The following is an 8638-nucleotide window of genomic DNA, read 5'->3' as shown; positions in this document are numbered from 1 at the left end:
GCAAAAAGACTTTGGCTCGTGTTCCTGAAAAGCCTAGGAGTTGTGTTGCCTTTAGGCACGGCTGTGTCCAGGGGCTCCAAGCGGCAGCATGAGGACTCATCTTCTCCATTTCTCCTGGGTTGGCTTCATTCTCAGGCAGGCTTCTCTGCTCCTGCAGCACCAAGCCCAGCCCCACCCACTTGCCACCCCAGGGAAAGAGGTCCTCCCGAGGCTTCCGGAAACTGGCAGAACTGAATCTCACACACCCTGCCTGGATCATGTGGCCCACCTGAGCTAACCATATGGTTGGGGCTTGGGATCATCTGATTGGCTGGCCAGGGTCATGTGCTCCCCACAGGCGTGAGGTAGGCGGGGCCAGTCGCACCTGAACTGCAGGTGCAGAGAGGATTATCCCCCCACACACACACACACACAAGCCCCAGTTGCTGCTGCCAAAGGAGGAAAGATGCTGAGCTGTCAAAAGCCACAGCTATCCCCTACAAGCCTCTTTTCTAGGTCTCACTAGCACCCATTTTACAGAGGAGTAAATGGAAGATGCTGGGAGTGACGTCTGTCTCTCAGAATCCCAAACTCAATCCGTGATGGAGGCAGCATTCTAACCTTGACCTGTTCTGACTCGTAATCCTGCTGCCCACACTGACCACCAGCTGTCTCTAATCCTGCCCTCCAAAAGTCGGAGAAGCCCGCACACAGTTGGTAGGCCATAAATGTCCATCAATTTGAACTGGTGTTAAGTGTCTGCTCCACCCCAGACCATAAGATGTGTGAAGGCAGAAACCACAGCTGTCTTGTTGGCCACGGCATCCCCGGCCCCAGCGCACAGCAGGCGCTCCATAGATATGTGGCAAAGGAATGGACGTAGCCACGGCTCACAGTAGGTACTCTGCAAGTAGCTGGCAAATGAACGAACATATCCTTTGTATGTACACATAGTAGGTGCTCAACAAATAGTGAGTGAATGAGTGAATCTCAGTGGGAGCCAAGCTGCTTGGCTTCCCAAACATTCCCAGATCATTGACAAGGTGACTGATTGATAGACAGATACATGGTAGCAGGCAGCAGGTAGATGATAGATGGAAGGCAAGAAAGAACAAAAGAATGAATGAATGAAAGAGAGAGAAAGAAAGGGTGAGTAACAAACCTTTCCCAGCACATGGAACACTCAGAAGAGGATCTATGGTTTTTAGTCTGAGTCAGTGAGAACTTCCAGCCTACTTGGAGAGCAAAACCCAGCTCTGCAAAGGGGCGCAGGGTCCTTGGGAAGCGGGAAGGGTGGCACTCGGGGCCTGGCAGCAGAGGCAGGAGAAAGTTAGGTCAGCCAGGGCCCGGCCACCCAGCTGTGCCTGGGCCTCTGCACCCGGCCTGCCCCTGACCTTGCCTCCACCCCACAACAGAGCATCCATTGTAAGTGGGTAATTGGGTTCCGGCGCATCCCCTTCCCCGCTGGGGGTGGAAGCAGAGGGAAACACAATCTGTTTTCTATTTGTCACGGCTGCCAAGACCGCCACTCCCTCCCCCACCCCCACCTCCGGCCCTGCTGTGCCACAGCCGCTGCGACATCCCTTGGCCCAGACTGCGCTTCAATTAGTGCTGCCCGCCCAGGCAGCCTAACCCAGGAGAAACGACATTATGAAAAGCTAAAAGCTGCCGCGTGGGCCTGCTTGCTTGTCACATCCTCACCTACAGGGAGCCGCGAATACAGCCCTAACTGGTCTCTCAACTCAAAGGGAGGGGTCACATCCTGGCTCCTTTAACTGTGTGACTTTGGGCCAGTCACTCAACCTCTCTGAGCCTCAGTTTCCTCATCTGTAAAATGGGACACCAAGACCCCCAGAGTGGCTATCGGTGCTTAGGTTTAAGTCAACAAATTGTAGCAAGTACTCCTAATTTCTGGAGCTGGGGGTGGGTGAGAAAAGCTGGCCATTTCCAGAGGCCTGTGGGGAAGGAATGTCCATCGGGCAGCAGAGGTCAGGGCTTATTTGTGGGGGTCAGCAGGACCCCACCCTCCTTTCAATGAACACCCCTAGACACAGTAGAAGGAGCCAGCGTTGGCTCCGTAACGACCGCAGGCAGGCGAGGCTGCATCCAGCACATCTTGGGACTCGCTGGGTTTCTTTTCTATGTTTACATATTCACTCATTTCTTTTCAAATTAATTAATTGGTTAATAACATTTTGGACACTTGTGGAGCGACTCTTCAATGCAAGAACGAGAGGATGGCTTGTGAGGCACCCGCCCGTGCCCCGCTTTCTCCCTGATTTTCACCTCCACCCATGCTCTTGTCTGTCAAATTGTCCTGACAGGAGAATGTCTGGGGTGACACACCAGGGGTTGTCAGGTCTGAGTGTGCTCAGAATGCCGCGAGGGTACAGGCTTGGGTGCTGGGCCAGAGTCTGAGAATGTGCTTTTATCCCCAGAGTCGCTGCAGCTGCTGGCCCAGGAACCCCACTTTGAGAACCACAGCTCTAAACAATGTATCATGGGGCCGTACTTGTTTCAGACTTCAGAACAAGGAATCGTGTTCTGCCTGGTTTTCTGTGACTACATTTGTTTGTTTGCTCCCCAAACGGGCACATGACAAGAAGTGAGGAGGGGATCCTACAAGGCCCAAGGACCTCAGATGAGTGGCCTCTGAATAATTCACCAGTGGCTTCTGGCCGAGTTGACAGCAGTGACACCCCATGCAGGAAACAGCCCACTGTTTCTGAGACGCACATATGGACAAGCCTCCAAGAAGCTTCCCAGGGCACAACCTGCTTAACTTTCCAGAATGGTTTGCCAACCTACGTCACATCGCAGCCATCTCCTCAGGCGCCCAGAGCCCCCGATCACCCAACTCCTCCTTCCTTCCCTGCATCCAACCCCCCAATTGATACAGGACAGCAATGATGCATGGGGGGGGGCGGCTACAAACTACAGGCTTGGTTCCAAATTCCAGCTTTATTATGCACTTGCTGTGTGACCATGGGGCAGTGACCTCACCTCTCTGAGCCCCAGTCTCATCACTTATACAATGGAGATATCAATGCAGGTGGTATAAATCTCAGGTCACAACACCAGGCCTATAAGAAATAATATACTTTTATTTTTGCCAATTAACTTAGAGCTGATATCAAGCTTTCATCCTACCTGGATGATGGAAAATTCAGTCTCATCTCAAGATTGGGAATTCTTCACGCTGGAGTGGATCAAAGACCCAATGTCCCCGAAGTCCGTCTGCTCAGTGGTTCCCTCTGGGGGCCCCTGAGATGATGGATCCTGACAAGTTGGCTCCTTCTGGTGTGAAACCCTTTGCGTCCACAACGGGTGTGTGTGTTAGGGGTGGGGCGGGGCTCCTCGTCTGCACAGGATCCTCTTTGCTTAGGGCACCCCTTCCTGGTGCCCGCGTTGCTTCTGGAGCCTGTCGCTTCCATACCACAGAAGGGGGTCACCAGGCCCACAGCCCTGCCTCCTGCTCGTGCTCCTTCCCTGGCTCCCCCTCCAGAACCAATAACAGCTCCTTGCCAGGTTCGGGCGCAGCCGACTTGTCGATCCCCCCAAAATACATGTGAATCTTGTTCCACAATAGTAACATTTTAGGGGGCACATGGCTGCAGAGCTGGAGGTGCCATTTCCCACCCGCCTTGCTCCCAGTGGAAAACAAATGGAAATGGTTTGTGCAGCTTCCACATCACTTCCCTAACAGGAAACTGTCTGCCTTCTTTCTGGGAGCTGGGATGGGGACCTGGTTTGACCCCATTTCAACTGTGCAGTTGAGGCCCACATGGAGCAATAAGCTGGGGGAACCTGAGTCCCCAAGCAACTGCAGAGCAGAGCTGGGGCCTTCCTGGGCACACCCGCCCACTCGGCTCCCGAGAGAAACACACATTTATCTTCTTTGCACCACCATGCTTTGCGGCTCCCTTGTTACAGCAGCTTAGCAAACACATCCTGACTGATACATTGGGTTTTCACAAAAGGCAAATAGAGGGACTATCTTCCAGAAGCTTCAACTTCTTGCCTGACAAAAACAAAAACCAAGAAAATACGAAAGGCTGGATGCTGTCTCAGAATCAGGAGAGGGAAAATTACAGGGTGAACACATGCACATTGATATCTCAGGAAAGAATCCTGCCACAAGAACGCCACCCTTGGAAGGTGGTTCGAAGGCCGGGGGGGTTGACGCATGACCAAGTGCATGGTAAAAGGCCAATAATCCGGGGTGGGGGCAGGGGGCTGTGCTGAGCATTTGGAGTGAGCCCGGCTTGGCTCAAAATCCTGCCTTGGATGTTTCTCAGGGTGTGTGATGTTGGGCAAGTCATCTCACAATTGCGACAAACAATTATTGAGCACTTACTGTGTGCCAGGCATTGCTCTAGATGCTAGAGATGCAGCGGGTAGGGTAAGTAAGAGATACCTGCTCCCTACCCTCTCTGAACAGACCTGGCTCTCTCGAGTGGAGCCAGGCTAGGGCTTCTTTGAATACACCAGGCTGACCAGCTTTAATGCTCAGCAGTCAGCTTGGAAGTTTGCAGCAGATGGAGGAACGTGGCAAAGCAGAGGGGAGGATGGTGGATCTGGCAGGGAAATACAGAGTGGATTAGAGTCAGATGATGAGCATCCCCAGGAGGAAAGAGGAAAAAAACCCTGACTCCTACAATGGCTCAGCAGAATTGCTCTCTAATGAATAATAGCACTGGTTTTCCTGCCAACAGTTACATGGCAGGATATCTCTTCTCTACCGTACTCCCACGTTCCCACCCCCAAAAGTTAAGCATGGCCATGTGATGTGCCTTGGCCAGTGAAATGTGAGCTGCAGCGATGGAAGTTGCTTCTGAGAAGAAACTTTGAGAGCCAGTGCATGATTTGCCTCACACCTGATGATGCCCCATGTAATGGATTCTCCAGCAGCATGGATCCAAGAGCAGGCAGTGGTGGAGTAGAACCTCAGCCGGGACACAGCAGGCAGGCAGCATAAGTGAGAATGAACTTGGCTTCTTTCAAACCACTGATATTTGGGGACTAGTTGTTACTGCAACCTAACAGAGCCTGTGCTGACCGATCCATCTCCATTTCACAGATGAGGACACGAAATCTCAGAGAGGTCACATGGGTTGCCCAAAGTCAAACACAGAGTAGAGGCACAGACAAGACCCCAGGCCAGGCCTGCCCATTGCTGTGACCTTCCCAGAGGTGGGCTGTCTTCCATTCTGAGCAAACCCAGCCAAGCCCCTCACTGCTAACCCCTTCAATTAAAGCCAATTTCAAGGTCTCCTGGTTTCTAAATGAGCAGCCCTGATCATGTTCGTTATAGGCCCTGTCTGCTCTGGCTGCTCATTTTTATCAGAAGCCGCCAACAAGATAAATGGCCCTGTAACTTATTGTTCCGCTGCAAAGCACCTCGCGGCGAGTGGCAGCACAGATGCCAGGAATAAATCACATCTGATCTTCCCAGAGCTGGGCAGAGCTCCCCCTAGGAACATCAGGGGTGAGGGGAGCCCTGGAGCTACTGTGGACCCTGGAGGACTTCACGGAGCTCCTGGGGGGTCTTCTAAGGGGTCCCAGAGGCCTGTTGTGATCAATGGTTTTACTGCCTGGCATCTGTCTCCCCTTAAGCTTTAGCAGCACCTCATTTTTCCCTGGGAAAACCATTCCCCTCCATTCTCAGTGCACGTCGTTCAGGCAATGCACACATGATCCAGCCAATCCCAACCCCCATCCAATCAGGACAGCAAGGGCTCTGGGGTGGGGATGGGACCCCCACTAGGCCAATGAGGGCCAATTCTGTGACTTTTGTTGAAACCCTAAGAAAGGAGGCATTCTCTTTGAACTGGGGTGATTCACAGAAGGAACGGCTCATTCTTTGTGCTAGCCCTAGCTTCTAGCACAATTATAGGCACATAGTAGGTGTTCGATAAAAATTTGCTGAATAAATGAATAAGCTAGCGAGAGTCAAGAGAGGTAGGATCTTGTCTAGACTCAGCTGCATTATTCTGTAATTTCAAGAAGCTCTCTTTACCTCTTTGGGCATCGGTTTTCTCTTCCACAGAATGGGGTGAATAATAACAATTGGTAGTAGCTGATGTATCAGTTAGCGATTGCTACCATCATGCTGTGTAACAAAGCAGCCCCCAAACTCAGTGGCTTAAAACAACAATTGTGCATTATTGTTTATGCATCTGCCAGTTGGTTGGGGGCAAGCTGACCCAGGCTAGGCCCAGCTGGTCAGCTGTGCCCCAAGCAGCTCTGAGGATCTGGCTCTGCCCCATCTCCCCTCATCCTTGGGTCAGGAGGCCAAGCCAGGGCTCATTTCGACCACACAGTGGAGAGGTGCAGCAAGTTCAAGGCCTCTCAAGACTGAGGGTGGGAACCAGCAAGCACCATGCCCCACCCCATCATGGGACAAAGCTATTCATGGGATAGACCCAAAGTCAAGAGGTGGGAAAGGCAAGCTAACCCTTGGGGAGGAGAAGTCACAGGGCACAGAGCAGAGGGCACAGATGCAGGGAGGAGTGGAGAACGGAGGCTGCTGATAACCTCTCCCACACGGAAGTCAATTGTCTTTATTTGTGTATTTCTTTGTTTGGTGTCTGTAAAGCCCTTGGGTGCAGGGACTTTTATCTGCTCTGGTCACTGCTGTACCCCCAGCAATAGGACAGGGCTGGGGACAGAAGAGACACTCAACAGATATTTGTGGAACCAATGAGCAACTGGCCCCCCCAACCTCCCTGCATGGCCAGGCATGAACAATGCCTCGGGAGTTACACAAGCCCCCCGAGGGTGATGACTCTGTACCCCCACCCTGGCCCTTGGATCTCTAGGACAGGTGATGCCCATTCTGTCCCCTGAAAAATAGCGAGTACGGGGTGCGACCTGGGCGGGGGGACGCCCTCCAGACCTTGGCTGTGCTCACACCTGGCTCTCTGCACACTCTGGCCAGGTGGCCCCCTCCCCGCGTCCCTGGTGGGGGGTGTTGCAGGGTACCCTCTGGGTTGGTGCCACAGACCTCTCTGGGCATGAAGGAAGTGGCCCGAAGTTCCCATCTCTGTCTGAGTGGTTTCTCCATGCCCTGCCTCCAGTCTCTTGAAAACACAGTCATAGAGCTCCCCACCCCGTACCCCCTCCCCCGTCCCCTCCCCTCCCCCACATCCATCTGGACCTCAGCCCCCCCCCCCCCCAGCGCACGCACAGGAAGCAGCCCCCGCCGCCCCGTACACTTCGTACACTTCGGCACAAAAGCCTTCCCGCCTGCAGGCCGGGCCGGAAGGAGCACATGTTCCTCTATTGTGCAAGCTCATTTCTCTTCCTGCGGTGGCCGAAATTGCAGTCTGGGCAGGGGAAGCGGCGGCTGGGCGGGTGGCCCTAACCGAGCCGGCCTGCACGCGGGGACCCCCCTCCCACCGCCAGGCCCCTCCCCAGGGCGGAACCCCGAGGCAGCAATAGCAGCCCCCACGTCCCTGGAGCCCTCACGAGGCAGGGAAACTGAGGATAGGCTGATAGAGAGAAAAAGATCACTTCTGGCCAGCCATGAGCTCCTCACCTGCACCCTTGGGGGTGGGGACCTGCCAAGGTGCAGGTCATGGGAAAGAACCTCCCGGGAGACAACACTTGGCTAGGACTCAGCCAACGCTCTCTGGTGCCAGGCTCCGTCCTAAGCACCTTCCTCATTTAGTCCTCAGACTTTAGGGGCTTTAGGACTTTAGGGACTCTTGTTGGCCCCTGTGCTGGTCTGAAAGGAATAATCCCTATTCAATATTGTATGTTTGAAACTGTAATCAGATCATCTCCCTGGAGATGTGATTTCATCAAGAGTGGTTGTTAAACTGGATTAAGTGACAACATGTCTCCACCCATTTGGGTGGGTCTTGATAAGTTTCTGGAGTCCTATAAGAGAGGAACATTTTTTGGAGAATAAAAGCGATTCAGAGAGAGCAGAGCTGAACAACACAGCCATGAGAAGCTCAGTCCACGAGCCAGTGACCTTTGGAGATGAAGAAGGAAAATGCTCCTGGGGAGCTTCGTGAAGGGAAGCCAGGAGAGGAAGCTAGCAGATGACTCCATGCTCTCCACATGCTCTTCCAGATGAGAGAGAAACTGTGACTGTGTTTGCCATGTGCCTTCTCACTTGAGAGAGAAACCCTGAACTTCACTGGCCTTCTTGAACCAAGGTATCTTTCCCTGGATGCCTTAGATTGGACATTTCTATAGACTTGTTTTAATTGGGACATTTTCTCGGCCTTAGAACTATAAACTAGCAACTTATTAAATTCCCCTTTTTAAAAGCCATTCCATTTCTGGTATATTGCATTCCAGCCACTAGCAAACTGGAACACTCCCATTTTACAGAGGAGGAAACAGAGGCTCAGGGTGAGGGATTTGACTGAGAATAGGCAATTGGAAAGCAGCAGAGCTGGGATTCAAGCCAAGCGGTGTCAGCCCAGAGCTCACCCCATAAACCCCATGGTCAAGAGTTCATCTTCCAAGGGGACCTTCATTGTCACTTCGCCATCATCATCACCAGAGGAACAGTCACGTTACACTATACTTTGCAGGGCCAGGTGTGCTGCTGTAACAGCTGGACAGTTCAGCTGGAGTTCATTCAAACCCCCCGTAAGACACCCGCCCTACCTCCACGCCCTCTGCACTGTGACTTGGCAGC

Source organism: Tamandua tetradactyla, chromosome 5, assembly GCF_023851605.1.
Source record: "Tamandua tetradactyla isolate mTamTet1 chromosome 5, mTamTet1.pri, whole genome shotgun sequence".
Lineage (NCBI taxonomy): Eukaryota > Metazoa > Chordata > Mammalia > Pilosa > Myrmecophagidae > Tamandua > Tamandua tetradactyla.
Note: the sequence above shows the minus strand (reverse complement) of the source record.